The sequence below is a fragment of the Melanotaenia boesemani genome, chromosome 21 (genome assembly GCF_017639745.1).
Source record: "Melanotaenia boesemani isolate fMelBoe1 chromosome 21, fMelBoe1.pri, whole genome shotgun sequence".
Classification (NCBI taxonomy): Eukaryota; Metazoa; Chordata; class Actinopteri; order Atheriniformes; family Melanotaeniidae; genus Melanotaenia; species Melanotaenia boesemani.
This window is the reverse complement of record NC_055702.1, coordinates 4,344,111-4,359,966: the sequence shown is the minus strand read 5'-3', so window position 1 is coordinate 4,359,966 and position 15,856 is coordinate 4,344,111. Positions and strand designations below refer to the sequence as shown.

The window sequence follows — 15,856 nt, the reverse complement described above, 5'->3', positions numbered from 1 at the left end:
GTTCGCATCGGATCAGAAAGATTTTTAGAAACTGACTTTCCCAATGAACAGTTGATTATATTAACACACAGGTTTTTCTTTTATTAGCAACTTCTTCTTCCTTTTTCAGACCTGATTTACACTGAATAAATAATTTGAAAAATACTTTATTTATCCGCTAAGGAAACTTGTAATGTTGTAGTTGCATTTTTTTATTTTTTTATTTTATTTATTATTATTTTTAATTAGAAATGATGACTTCACAGTCATCGTCTTGGATGGCAGGAATGACCTCCTACCTTTCTGTCTTGCAGCTACATGAAGAAGCCTCTGATTGAACACACGCGTAAAAGTGTTGCGTAAAAGATGTGAAGGGTCATCCATTATGTTGGGCAGCTTCTTCTCTGTAGCTCCAGAGTTACCACCTAACCGAACACGTTTGTTCAGTTTCTTGAAGTCTCTGATGCTGCAAAGCTGATTTTACCTTCCACAACAGACTCATAGAAGATATAAAACATCTTGGTGCAGATATTAAATGATTTTAGCTTCCTTAAGAAGCTAGAAGTAGAAGTTAAGCCTGCTTTGTCTTTTCTTGTCCATGCTTCTGTGTTCTGTTTCCAGTCTGGTCTGTTTTCCAGCTGAACTCTCAGGCATATTTAGTCCTCCTCCACCTCTTCTTCCAGAACTTCATATCAGGCATAAGTCTGGTTATTAACAAAAGACAACAGGGTCAGTAGAAGGTTCAAAGCTTTTACTGAAGACCTAGTAGTCAATTTAAAGATGCTCCTTCACAAGTAAAATCCTATAAGTGAGGGATCATCAGCAAAATATCTGTCAAGTATCAAAAGTAAAACATCTGCTGCAGAACGACTCGGCGAAATCAGAATGACTGAATGCCGAAGAAATGTTTGACTTTCTTTCCTGTAAACCATCTCAGATTTATCTGCCAATCCTTTGTACCATCATTCCTTCTATTTTTAAAACATTAAGCTGCTCTAGATTGATTAACCCTTAAAGCTTAATGACAATAAAATTGATCACCTACTATTAAAATAATAATAAAACAGGACAGTGGTGGTGATTTTCAACTGTTGCTCAAATTTAGACCCTAGTGTTGACAAAACATGATCATAAGTGTATTTTAGTGAAAAAATCCATGTTTAGAAATGAACTTGGTTACTGAGGGGAAAGAAAAATAAGCAAAAGAGGAAATTTCACTTTTCTGAAATGGACTGAAATGCTGAGGTGGAACTTCTTAAGAGAGCTTTGCATAAATGAATGCAATGAACTGAGGTAACATTGTAAAACAGAGTAGACTAAAAAACCCTCCACAACAATGTGAGAGACCGATAACTTCATACAGAAAAGTCTTACTTTAAGTTGTTGGTGCTAAAAGGTGGTTCTACAAGGTGTTTCTGTATTTTGGGCTGGGTGTTAAATGAATAATGACACGGTATAATATGTCACGTCTTGTTCATTTGAAGGTGCATTTACCTCATTTTAAGACTTTAAGACCTGAGAACACCTTCCTTCTTTTTAAAGTCCTGAGGTGAAAACCTGTGTTTTATCTTTCACACGACTGTAAATATTCAACTTAAATACTATGTCATGTGCAAAGTTACATGTCAGAACTGAGCTGGATTATCATAAAACCTTTATCAACCCAAAACTAGACTAGGTTTAAAAAAACAATAAAATGATAGTGGTAGTGGGTTCCTGGAAAGCTGCTAATGGAGCAACATGAAAGGTGACCTCAGGAGCTTTTTGGGGGCTTTTTTGTCACCAGATCATAGATCCTCAGCTGGATGGCTGCAGAAGCTAAATAGCTCACTTCTCTGCTGACCTGCTCTTTCTGTTCGTGTGTGTGTGGTTAAATACCAGTGCTCTCAGGCAAACCCTTCCTCTGTGCTGCAGCCCTCTGTGGAGGGGTTGCTATGGCAACAAATTTTTCTCTGTTGGCCTAGATGGGCAGGTAAATTAGAGGGTTAAAAAAAAAGATGGAAAAAAAGGAGAGACGGGTCAGGAAGGCTTCAAAGAGAACTCTTCTAATGTGCTGTGCAATTAAGGATGTATGATGACTGATTTAATTTCTGTCAGAAAGAGGGGAATAATGAGCTCCTGAATATGACCTTGGTCTGCAGAAAGTGATATAAATACAACAAAAGGAGATGGAAGAGATATTTATCTTATTTTAACATTCCATGAAGAGTGAAACATTTAAAGCCGGATTTCATTAAGCTGTCATGTCACAGATTATTTTTTGGGCTTTAATGTGCAAACATGCTAAATTCACAGACGTCTTATTCATGGTTTCAATGTGCAAATAAAATGACTTGCATGAAGAAATAAATGCGGAATACAAATTGGTTTAATTCTTGAAATGGAGATGTTATTGGCATTTATTCCATGTGAAAATATTTTACTATATGCCTTTTAAGAGAGCAGCTAAATAATCATTGCAGAGCAATTACATGTTTTATTCCTCTTTGTAAAATGGTCATAGGTATACAAGACAGCGAGGTGTACAGAAATAAGTTTGTATATTAAAGGTTTTATGTATATGACGTGTACACCAGTGTCTCAACATCGTTTTTATAGAAGTATTCCTAATTATACATTTAAATGTCTACTTTCTTCAAACAAACAAAAAACACATCTTCACACCTGGACTCAGGGGTGATGTTAACTTTTTGTCCAATGAAAAGCTTCTTTTTAAAATTTCATATTTCTGCAGTTTTGATACTGAGAGGTGGGCGGGGCCTGATTGCGTAACAGAACCTGACCAATCAGAACAATCTAAATTTGCAGGGCGTGTTCTACTTTTCTGACCTCTGTACAGTAAATATTAATGAAGTGTAGTATAGCCAGGTAATTTTATTATATTGATTCATTTCCACAGACATGCTTTCTGTTGTATTTCACTGAACATGAAAATAGCTCAGAGTAACCACAGTTTGTTAAATATTCAGTTTGTTGCTTCACATTTAATAAGGCAAAATAAATAAATAATATTTGGAGATCAGAGGGGATTGCGGGTGATTAAGACACTGTTCATGTTTCCACTCAGTTGCTTTTCTGTGGCTGTTTGGGATATCAGAAATTACAGAGTTGTTAGAGTTAAGGGGAGTTTTTGATTGACAACTGACAATTATTTTTAAATTTTGAAAAGCAAACAAGATTTTTTTTTTAGATTATTTTCTTTAAAATAAATCTAGAGGAGCTGAAAGTTTTTAGTTTTTCTAATCATGACTCTATTTATTTCTCCACTACTGGTTGAATCCATAATTAAATAACTACATTGACTTTGGTAATTGTTTGAATCTAGTTTTTATGAATCCATGGACTGTTAGCTATTAAATATAACAGTTTTCCAGAACTTGTACTTTATGTGCCCACACGGGGTACTTTGAATGTTAAGCTGCTGGGCTTCACCCGCCCCGCTGGGCCACCATGGTAAGCAAATCTAACACCTAACTGCAGTAACTCAGGTGTGCGATGATTAACTGAGCAGGTTCAGGACGACTGAGGAGAGAGAAAAAAAACAATTTTTTTTAGATTGTTTATTTATTTATTTTTAATAGATGGATGTTGGCGTTGTGTTTGTTTTCGTCGTTTGGTGAGGAAATGAGCGGGAGAAAAAACAAGCATGAAGAGGATCTAACGTGAGTTCGTTTGTTAGCCACGTGGCTGCCGTAGTTAGCCCGTCATGTTTGCCTGAAATGGTCACAGAATGTAAACACTGACAACAAAACAAGACCAGGTTATTTCCCCCGTAAAAACGTTCCTTTTCCAGTTTAAAGCATATTTAGAGTTTCTTATTGCATGTTATTTAAAAAACAATCTGCAGACATTTTAGCGCAGGCTGGTCAATGATGGCCGCATTCCATTTGGTGGAAGGTCCCGTTTTCTGCATTATGGTTCATGAAAAAGCTTTGCTAGAACACTAAAAGGAACGCAGCCTCATTAATGACTCTGTACTGTAGTAATTAACTAAATTATAATCCCCAGATTAACCTCTGCAGAAATAATTTCCAGGAGCTACATTAAACAGCTAATTTCAATATGGAATGACTTAAATATTTTCTAAATCAGTGAGTTGACAGAACAGTAATAAATCACAACCTCTCAATGGCATCCATGTCTTTTTAGTGCAATGATGACAATAGCATGTTGTTGGCTTATCATGTTTAGTTTCCTGTATTAAAGATAATTACTTGCAATATTGTCAAAACAAATAAATGCTTCTCAGACTGAAGTAAAAATAAATAATGCTGAAGACATTAAAATAAGTTATTTATCAAGAAAAGATATTGGAATTGGGGTGTAATTAGCTCTTCTCTGTTTTACGCTGGAAACGGTTGCATTGAAGAGGCTGTTATTGGCAGTTTTCTACACTTGTACCAGATAATCAGAATTGCTGCTGAACAGCCAGTTTTTTCAGGTTTATTTCCTAATTATGCATTGAGAATTCACAAAAGGCCACACTCTAATATTTAGTTGGACGCCTTTATCTTAGATTACAGCAGCGTTCTCTGTGGCATTGTTTCTAGAAGCTTCTGCAAAGTCACATTTATTTCCATCCAGTGTTGCAGTAATGTTTCTCCAAGATCTTGTATTGATGATGAAGGGTCTGACCACTGCACAAAGCCTTCTCCAGCACATCCCAAAGATTCTCAGTGGGGTTCAGGTCTGGACTCTGTGGTGGGTATTCCACGTGTGAAAATGATGTCTCCTGTTCCCTGAACCACTCTTTTACTATTTGAGCCTGGTGAGCTCTGGCATTGTCATCTTGGAATATGGCCGTGTCACCAGGGAAGATGGAATAACCTGCTCATTCATATCAGCTGACCTCATTCTTTGGACACATAATGTTGCTGAACCTAGACCTGAACAGAGACCTGACCAACTGTAGCAGCCCCAGATCATAGACTGCCCCCACAGGCTTGTACATAAGGCTCTGGATCAGGGTAAATCTGGACTCATCAGACCACATGACCTTCTTCCATTGCTTCAGAGTCCAAGCCTTATGCTCCCTAGCTAACTGGAGCATTTTTCCTCTGGTTAACCTCACTGATTAGTGGTTTTCCTACGGCTGTTCACTATAAACATAGCCCTGAGTTCTACTGTTGTTTGGCTTCGATTTTGATTTCACCAAACATTTAGGTGATCACCGATCAGCATCATCCAGGATTTTTTTCTGACCACATTTCTTCCTGTAATATGATGGTTCCCCACTATCCTTCCAGTTGTTGATGATGCGTTCTCAACCCAGTTTCAGTAGTTTCTGAATCACTTGATGCCAGTAATCTGACCCTTCCTAAACAGACTAACATCTTTTCCATGACCACGGGATGTGTCTTTCCACATGGAGGTTTAACTTCATGCCAACTGAAAGATCATTACCCATGCAGTAATTATCCAGTAGGAGGCTCCTACCTATTTGCTTAGTTAAATCCAGGTGGTGACTTTTATTTTGGCCATGCAGTGTATTTCAGTGTTGGCAGCTTATCCAAATAAAGGAAATTACATCAGCTCTAGAGGTCGATGTTCAGCGGAATTTTTATTCCTTTTATTTTGATTGGCTGCTGCAAGCATCATATGCGTGTTTTGTATATACATGATGTGTTTAGTGGCTCAGTGGCTTTTTGTGTTTTCTAGCAGTCAACTTTATAACAGAAACAATGCTGTATCGGTGAGGAAGGCTTTGTAGTTTTGAATAACCACCACCATTTTTAGTTAAAGTTCACCTATTAATGTAAACACATGCTGATCTGTAACATTGGTAGCAAAAGCATTTTGATCGGTACAAGGCTGAATTACATGGTTACATTTTTTTAATCCAAGAGGGAAAGTTTTTTCGTTTCTTTTACTGGGAGCTGCCCACAGATGTCTATCTATTTATTGGTTTGTATGTTCAGGTGCTGGTTGATGGCAAATGGAAAAAAAAATTAAAAATAAATAAAAAAAAATAAATCAAGCATTTGATAAATTGGTGTACTTCTAGTTGGCTGTTTAGATGGAAACATCAGACTATTAGAAGTAGTTTGTTTTGTGATCCAGCAGAGGGCGCTCTTATCAGCTGGGGTTAATGCATGTCCCTGGTAACCTCCAGTAAAATATACTGTTTGCTACGTTGCCTCTGCAAGTAGAGCCATACTTAGAGGAAAGTAACACTAAATAATCTGAGAGATGGTGTTTAGAGCTATTTTATACTTTAAATGACATAAAAATTAACAATAAGGTAACTTGCATATTTTGTACAAGTGGTGATTTTCATCTGTATTGATGGGAAATCTGCAGACTCACCTGTGTGCTGCTTTACCTGGGTGACATGCTGAGACCCCACCTGTGAGTCAGTATCAGATGTCATGTTGTCTGACTCCCTGCTAGTCACACAGTCAGAAGCCAGATTTATATGCAAAGATGCAAAGACATGCAGCACATCTGTTTATTTTGGGAGATATTTCAGGAACTTAAGATGGAACTGATCTACAATATAAACTTCAAAGTCACGTCACAATCTCGTCTCAGCTTTACCGCAGGAAGACAAAGACTAGAATGAGGGATAAGACACAGATGGACATGCAACATCTCAACTTGCTGCATTTCACACCATCAGGAACTTGACAGTTTAGTCTTGAATGCTGAGGAGCTGGAGAGGCCACAGCTGTCCGTTTACAGGGAACACCAGCAGACACTGGATGAATTAAACATCTCTGAAACAGTTGCAGCTGTCAGCTCAGAACGATGCTACTATTCAGATGCTTTTCAGGATTGTTTATCAATATAATTTGAACTATTCTAGAAAATGTGGATGGTCCTACTTAGTAAAGGATAAAATACATTAATTACATAATAAGTGTCTCAGAATTCTAACATTATAGGTGCAGTCAGATCATTATGGATAGAAAACCTAAAACAGACCAAGGCATATTGATATTATTTTAACTGAAATAGTACCGGCTAGATTTGTATATTTGTAATTATACACTTTCTTGGTTTACTATTACGTTTTTTGCTTCGTGGCAAAAAAATTAGGCAAATAAAATCAGGAATACGCAGGCAGCAAAGGTTATATTTTTATTTTATTTGCTGTTTCCCTGCTGGGATCATAGCGGGTGCCTATTGGGGGCGCTGCATTGTCTGGCTGGAACACTGGTCCCTCTGGTTCTAGCCTCTGAAAATGAAAATCTTTGGTATTTAAAATAGTTCTTGGAGAAAAGGCCATCAACAAACTGTCATTTTAACATTAAATACTTAATAAAGTTAAACAAATTGGCCTATACAGAAGCAGTATTCAGTTGAAAATAGTTTTTACTTTTCTGAACGCTGCTCGTTCTTTATTGCAGTGGTTTCTATCAGGCTCTATAGCTTCCTGGGTAGAGGTGGTACAGGTAGAGGTGGATGTGGTTCATCACAGGGAGGTGGTAAAGACCAGTAAATTCCTCAGAAGGAGCTAAATCCTTTCATCAGCATCATCAGCGGTGATTGGATGTTTTCAGCTACACTGCTGAACAAAGTCAGGATTTCCTCTGAGGGACAGCTGTGGCTTGGCCATAATGAATTAACAAAACACTCATTTTACCATCCGATGGCTGTGTATCTGCACAGTGTCAGTGAAGGCAGCATGTAACACACTTCTATATGTTGTTCTACATTAACACTGGAAAAATATCATGGCTGTTTTTTTTTTTTACAAATTTAACATCTGATCACTTGAATTGTAATAATTAGCTGATTATTTAGCTTTAAAAAAAAGAAGAAAAAAGGGTCTAATTTGTGCCATCACTGCCTGGCCCCTCCCGATCAAAGCGCTTTTCTAGACTCGTCCCTGCAAACCTGAAATATAAATCCTTCCTCTTACCTGTCAACCACCTGGTTAAAGAGTCCTGCTCTGATCTGCATTCAGAAGCTAGTTCTGTTTCCCTCACCACATTCATGGCCTCTACCCTGTCTATCCAACATCTGGCTCAGCACCAATGCTTTAGAGAAGACATCCCCTTGTGTCTTCCTGCTGTTTGACTCACTAGATTTTTTTAACCTGATCTATCTGGCTACATTATTACCTTTCAATATGAAAAGTTGTGGGTGTCAAAACAGCCACATCCCCCACGAGTGTGACACCCCTGGTCTGAAGGGAAGTGGATATTCAGAAATGTTCCTTGGCTAAAAATGTGGCCACATTAACTGCATATTATTCAGACTGAGGGTGGAATGTCTTACCTTTTACTCGGCGTGTACTGGGGGAACCTCTGAGTGCCTCTGACCTTGACTTGGAAGGTACAGACTGGACAAAAAAGAGCTGCACATGAATTCATGGCTGTCATAAAGTGTGAACGTTGCACAGCTCCGTCTCAGGCACAGCTCAGTTTGACTGTTATTTCTTCTGCCAGTAACATGCCTTCACATAAAAATAACCTCTTATCTATCAAATGGCTGCATATCAAGAATTCTGTAAGATATTTATTTCTTTTGGCTTTTGAATTTTAATTATGCAACATTTATAATTAGTTCTATTTTATTCATGCAACCTAAGCTTTAAACCATTTCTTTCCATTTTTTCTTCTGTTCCATGGATTTTTAGTTCAGTGTTCTCACGTGGGTGAATGCAAAGAGACAAAGTCCACGTGTCATTGCTTTGGTTGTTGAAATCATCCCGCTTGTTTCATCCAACCACCGTTGTGTTACTTTGACAGCCCTCCAAATAACTTGAGAAAAGAGGAGGCTTATTGAAAAATAGCTGCTCAATTTGCAACAGTTTCCAAAAACGACTATAAATCTTCCTGAACACTCCTCATTAGTATACAAGTCATTGCGGGCATTGAAAAGCTCCTGGGCCGCCAACAACCCTTTAAGGAGACCTTCATGAGCCATGACAAGCTTATGACAGCTGATTACTCTTAATTAGAACAGCTAGCTATTAGCTCGAGTATAAGTTCAATGTTAGTGATTTTTAGTAATGGGGTGTGGGGCAATTAAGAGAGCCAGTCTGTCTGGTCACCAGTAATGAAGGAGAGGAACATTTACACAGGCTGCTTAATACTGACTGTCGGCAAGCGACTGGTGGTGTTTAAAATATGTAAGTGACATATTATAGTTTTGTTTATGCTAATATTATTGTTTATGCCAGCACTTTTTTCGCCTCCAAAACATGAATAATCTCACTAAACATCAGCAATTGATTATTTTCCTATTGTGTAGTTGCAGCAGGGGATTTCCTGTGCTCTCAGGTTCAGGTTGTAATTATAGCTGGACTTCCACTGCAGCCTCCCCAGTGTTTCTTTTAAAGAGACAAAGGGAAGCTTGGAGATGATGGACAAAAAATCCAAAGTTTAATACTTGTATGTGTAACTAAAAAGGGCTCATTGATAACGACAAGAGGCTTTTCTGTTTTTGTGAACCAGTTCAACCTGGTTGTGTTTTGTATATAAATGTAGAGACTTCAACCTCCTTAAAGTGTGAAAGAGGCTCAGTCTCAGTTCAGAACAGGACTTTGGCGCATGTCCTATATCTATCATTTTCACCTTTTTTTACTTTTATTTAAACAGAAAAATCTTCATTGAGATTAGAAACCTATTTCCAAGAGTGATCATGGCCAAAAGACATCACACCTAAAAGTTTAAAAATAACACAAACAGACCTTAACTGGCAACCTCAAGTAAACAGAGATGGTCGCCAACATTATGGATACATGAAATGCTCAGCGTGAGATGAATGGTTACCTGTGCTTCTGAACTTATCCACGTCATCTTTTTATGTAAAACCGGAAGGTAGATTTGTCCTTTGCTTTCAGCCCCATTTATTTGATTGCATCCCCCTCTCTGTCTGTACATTCATGAATATTGTTTTCTTTTAGTAATTTCATCAACATCTACACAACAAAATGCCACCCAAGATGAGAGAAAACATGGAGCCCAAGATAATCAAGTTGAAAGCGACACCCTGCTGCCTCATCCTATCCTCACACATCCAGAAGGTAGGCCCACTCCAAACCTCTTTTTATTACCCACTTACCCACTGGCCAGTTGAGGCGAGTGAAGAAACTGGTATAGAAGTCACCTCACCATGTTTAAAAAGATTCCACTGGTGAAAATAAAGGGAAGCTTTTAATTTCAATTTCTTAAATTTCTAAAATACAGAATTATTTAGTTGTAGTCATTAATGTGAGTGAACATGTGAAGTTACACAGGATCACCTGGGACCACCTTAACACCTGGTCCTGGTTTACCGACACAAACAGTGAAACTCTGCCACAGTATGACGGTGGCTGCTGCAGATACCCCACTGTGCTCTTATATTATAACTAGTATGTCAGTTTCTTACCCGTATTTATGCACAGGCTTCATAAACTGGCTGTAAGTATCATCAACCTTAAAAACGGCTCTACGAATCATATTAATAAACTCTGCAGCTGTAACAGGTAACCTTCCTGTTCTGTCCTTAAACTGGGAATATGACACATCTGATGACGACTAAATCATTTTAAACTACACGTGGTTGTAAATGAATGACTGAAACGCTGTGATGTGAAACACAGGAGATAAAAAAGTAAAATATTTTAAATGTCCTGGTTATTAAACACAGAATATTGGATCAATTTTAAGCTGTAATACGACTCAAATTAGCACAATGACGGCAGCTTCAGCTTGTTCTGTGTCTGTGATGGACATGGAGTTCTCAGCTTAACGGAGTTTCCATCTTCACCTGAAGCCACATATTTACTGACGTGTTCCAGTTTGAGCACGGCTGTGTGCGTGTGCACGCCCGTGTGCGCCGGCGTGTGTAATACAGAAATCATGAAGAAGAAATGAGGTGCTACAGAGTAAATAAGATAAATAACCTTTGCTTCTTTCTGTTAAGTGAAGCTGTTTGTCAGCTTGGCGTCTTTGGATTAGTTCATGTATTAACATCATCTCATGTAAAAATTATACCTCTGCATGAACACTTTAAAATATTAAATAACAAACCAAATCAAAATAGTGGTTTAATATATTGATTTTTTTTTTATTTATATCTTTTAGGCCAACTGAGAACTTCTATCAGATTTGACTTAAGAGGATTTAAAGGAATGGAAAAAGCAAAACATTATTCATTTATGCTTGAATATTTTTCCATCCTGCTTATTGAGTCAGGAAGTTCTCTGCTGTTACAGCTTTCAGTGTTTGGCTGCAAACTGCGCCGCAGTCTTTAGGTCTCTTTCTAAATCATTACTTTAAATAATGTCTTGCAAATCTGTCTGCTCTCAGAGCTGCATGCAGACGGTGAAGGCGGTGTTTACCTGACCCACTTTGGGCTTAAAAATTCCCGTTCAGGCAAAGATCAAAGTGTCTGACTGCCTGAATTCGTCAAAACTAAAAATAAAGCCACTTAATTGAAACCAAATCAATGACAAAGGAGATTTTTAGCCACTAAACAAAAGAATCCAGGTCAGCATCTTGGTTCTTTTAAGCAGTTTTTAAGAAATATTTAATTACGTGTTTAAAGGTTAAGTTTAATGTCGTGATTAAGCACCTGTACTTATGTCTCCCTTCATACTTTTAACGAGAAGATCAAGACTTGATTCATGATTGTTAAAATAATGAAACCCGTCAAGCTGTGAATGACATGACTGAAACATGTTTTTATTTTCTATATTTTCCTGCTCTTTTGTTTGTTTATTCAGCCCATCTTTTTAAAACAAATGAAGGTATTTGACAGCAGTGGTTCTCAAACTGGGAGTCGGGTTGCTGAATTTGCATGTTGTAAACAAAACAACAAACATGACAACAATGGAGGAGCATGAATTTTGAGATCACAGCATAAAAAAGACGTTATTGTAGATGTAAGACCCCTAAACAAAACCTCTTGTCTTGTCTCTTGTCTTCGAAACTTTGAAAAGGTTTGCTTTTTAATGCTATAGCCGGGCTGCTCAGTTCGACTCCTTTAGACCTGCAGTCCTGCATGTTTTCAATGTTTCCCTGCTCCAGCACACCAGACTCAAACTAAATGGATCCAACAGCCTATGAAGTTCCTCACAATAACTCATTAATTTGAGTTCGGTGTGTTGGAGCAGGGACAAACTGAAAACCTGCAGGACCGCGACCCTTAAAGGACCAAACTGAGAAGCCCTGTTTTACAGTGTCGTGCTGGGCGATGGAATCTGGAAGGTTCCACAACCTGTCTGACGCCTGCTTTATTGAGGCGCATTCACACCAGCCCTGAACATTTAAATCCTCGTTTGTTTGCTCAGAAAGTCTGGAACGTTTAGGGAGGTGTGAATGCACAAACAAACTAATTCGTGTCAAAGAAGCAAAGTCTGGTCTGCCTACAAATGTAGGTCCCAGTGCGCTTCAAGCAAAACAAACACAGGAAACGGGTCACAACGTGCAGGGCGTTGTGGATTCAACACAGGGCATTATGGGTAAACACAACTACAATATATGTGCGTGTAGGCCGCTGATGGCTAACAGACGTGGAGGAACGTGGTAAAAGTTTGGATAGAAATCTGGTCAACCTACGACTGCTTTGATATGATGCAGCGTCTTACGTGGTGGAAACAGAAGTTTCTCTGCATCAACCAACAGATGAGCGAGTTTTCTTCTTTGTTGTTTGTCTGATGCTTTAATAATTCCTGATGTGCCACCTCTGTTAAGGAAGGAAGAGGTTGTTAAAAAGGTCTTTGTCCATGATCTCATTCTCTCTTATGTGTTGTGAGTGGAAGGCCACTTCATTTATTCAGGATATGTCCGTAGCTGTATGAATTTAGCCTTATTTCATGTTTTGGAGAACCCTTGAGGGACCTTGAGCAGTGCATTTCTAACTGAAGTTTCTGTCCTGGAAGTGTCACTTTATTTTTTGCCTCTGAACCTTTGAGCATCTGTGCTCCTCCCTGCCATCGCCTGTCTGCAGTGTCCCCTTTCCTGACATACGGTGGTGTACGGGAACGCTCATCAGTCCTTTTGAAGTTCTCTCCACCTGCTGTGGATGTATGTGGGGTAACGGTACATCGTGATTCATTATTCAGCTCCACTGCCCAGATGTAGCAACACAGCAGCTGCTCCTCCTGTCACCGGTCAGCCTGGAGTCCATGAATGTGTAATTGTCTTGTCATCTCTGTCTACATGTTTTTTCCCTTTTACTGTTCCTGCTCTGTATTTATTCTTCCTGTCTTTTATCTGTCCATCATTCTGCTCAGTCAGTCACTCATTCAGCTTGTCCATCCATCTCCTGTCCTTTTCTTCCCTGCAGGAGGAAATTTTCTAAGCAGATAGTTTCCCCCTTTCCTGCTTCTTTTGCATCTTTAAAGCAAATGTAGTCATGAAATCCAATGTTTTAGAATGAAAAACCCAGATATATTTTCATTTCCTACTGGCGTCTCTGTTTTTCTCTCTTCATGGAGCAGTTTGTGTCCTGCTGAGATGTGACTTAGTTTGTTAATTATAGAAAGGTGGTGAGGATGACTCTCAGAAACCATCGCTTCAGGGCAGAGAACCGAAGGCTGAGCATACATCAGATATATTTTACTATTACATACTCATGTTAAAGGTGTGTACATGTGTCAAGATGATGGCAAATAGTTGAAGGAAAGATGTTCTTAAGCATATTGACCAGCACATGAGCATCCATCCTCTCAAGGCCCAGTGAGTTGTATCTTTAATTTATCCCTATGTTTTATTAACCAGGAAGTCTGTTGAGGCCACAGAGCGACAAACGAGGCTGTTGGCCAGTGTGGCAGTGTCCTGTCTGTCAGAAACCGAGGACTCTGGTTTCATTTACAGGTATATTTTGTGGCAAATCCTTTTACAGGCCTCTTTTCTAGGTCACTTATTTTGGACCATTAGGTTCGTTCTATTTGCAGGTTGTTTTTTTCTACCTGGATGTGAAGTAGTCGAGAAGGGGATAAAAAGGTAGACTGCTAGGAAAATATTCTCTAACAAAACAGATCTGGGTGGCCTTTGGCTCGTGTTAAGCTCCCATTCCATCATATAAACTAATTCATTATTACATATCAAGGTTAACTTGTAAAGGTATGTGCTTTAGGCCACACAGTCTGTAACCCTGATCGTAACTTTTACAATAACTAGACCTTATTTTTTATTTGTTAAAGCCATTAACTGAGTCAGTTCCTTCTTGCTTTTCTGAGGTCTACTATTGAAGCAAAGAGGAGACAAACCTTTTTAGTTGTTGGCTTCCAAACTGTGAAACAGCCTCTGATTCCACATTAAGACCTAAGAAAAGAGTTAAAATTTTCAAAACAATTTTTATTCTCTTGCTTTTAAACCAGACTGGGGTGTTGTTTGCCTTTCTTATTTTCTTTTATTTTGCTTGTTTTCTTTGCATTTATGTACTTTTAATGTTTATAACTAGCGCAGCACTTGGTCAAAACACTTGTTTTTTATTAAGGGCTTTATAAAGTTGACTGGACATTACTGTAACTTTATGAAGATCCGCCCTCAGTGGTTATTAATGTATTAGCCGAAGCATACGTGCATGAGAATGTAAACCGTTGACATTCCCAGCAGGGCGAAGCGTAGGGGGGGAACAGGTCTACATGATGATGTTAGATGAGGCTAGATAAAGTGCTTTCAGACCAAGACGGCACCAGTGGGCCTCTTGGGTTAGACGGACTCTTAAAGCTGTAAAATTTCAGTTATCAGAACAATAGGTTACTTATTTTAATATCTACTGTGTGCATAGAAGACAAAAGCAAAGTGTTTTATGTTACACTTAAATGTGTTACTGGAAAAATAAGTTTAATCGACTAACAATGAGTTTTCTTCCAGAGTTGTGAATTAATTAAATTTGCCGCAGTTATTTTTTCTGCATCTTTTTCTGTATCAGTTTTGATCATTTTAACCTTGTTGTGGAAGCTTTGAGATGGCAGTTAGTTGCTGCTGAAGGTAGTCAGACTGTTCAGAGACAGTTTTTTCCTTTATTGTGCTGAAGATTCTTGTGTTAGCTCTGATAGTTGATAACATGAAGCCAAAAAATTAAACCAGTTCCTCCTGAAGGCAAACATTTGGGTGTATTTTCAATTTGACTACGTTGTGAGAAAGAAAGAGCTAGTTGTGACTTATTTACAGCAGCAGTAACGTTCTGACCATGAAGCTGGGTATCTGACCTGTTTTTATGTACATTCCTGGTGCCGTTGTTGCCCTGCAGCGTCCTGAGGTTGAGAAACCACACTTGACAACTTTTATTTTCCAGCCTGAAGCATCAAGTGGCAGCTGCATTTTGCTTTACAACACTACCTCACCACACCAGCAACTGAGATCAATATACTGGCTGTGTCAGACCAGTGTTGATTCATTAAAGAAGCCCATGAGGGACATTATTGAAGAAGAAGCAGGAAAGAAAGAAATTGCCCAGAGCATGAGAACAGTCAACATTGGACTTATGTTGACTGGAAAGCAGCTCAGAGAAGAGACGGGATGCAAGATGGATGCTGCATTAAACTGTTGCTACGGGACGCCGAAGTGTGAAATTATTCAGTAAGTGTTACTTTAACTTACAACACTGGCCTAATGAAGTGTCTTGATCCACATAATCTGCCAGCTTCAAAAGAGGGTTTCAGTTAGGTTTTAATCCCTCAGTGTTGCTGTTACTCATCCAGGGAAAAGAGTAAAAACATCAAACCAGTGAAAAGATTTAAGGTAAAGCAGATTATTTAGTGATTTAAAAAATGATGCAAATAAACAAAACTAGGGACCACATCTTCAAAAGAAGCTGGTTGTATGTGCCCTCTGCCCACATTTATACACTTTATTGCCGAAAGCATCGGCTCACCTGCTTTGACTATCGTATGGATTTAATAGACATCCCATTCTTAATCAAATGAGCTCAATATGACGCTGGGCCCACTATTTGCAGCTATAACAGCTTCATCTCTTCTGGGAAA

General features: G+C 38.6%; 1 protein-coding gene across 3 annotated transcripts in view; it reads left to right on the top strand.

The window, feature by feature from the left end:
- Positions 1 to 3,468: 3,468 nt before the first annotated feature.
- LOC121632222 (SRC kinase signaling inhibitor 1-like) overlaps positions 3,469 to 15,856 on the top strand; it is a 152,994-nt gene continuing 140,606 nt past the window's right edge. For all 3 annotated transcript variants that reach the window (XM_041973482.1, XM_041973484.1, XM_041973483.1), the window contains exons 1-2: positions 3,469 to 3,641; positions 9,836 to 9,955. The gene's annotated coding sequence lies outside the window, so the exon portion shown is untranslated. The remainder of the gene's footprint in view (positions 3,642 to 9,835; positions 9,956 to 15,856) is intronic.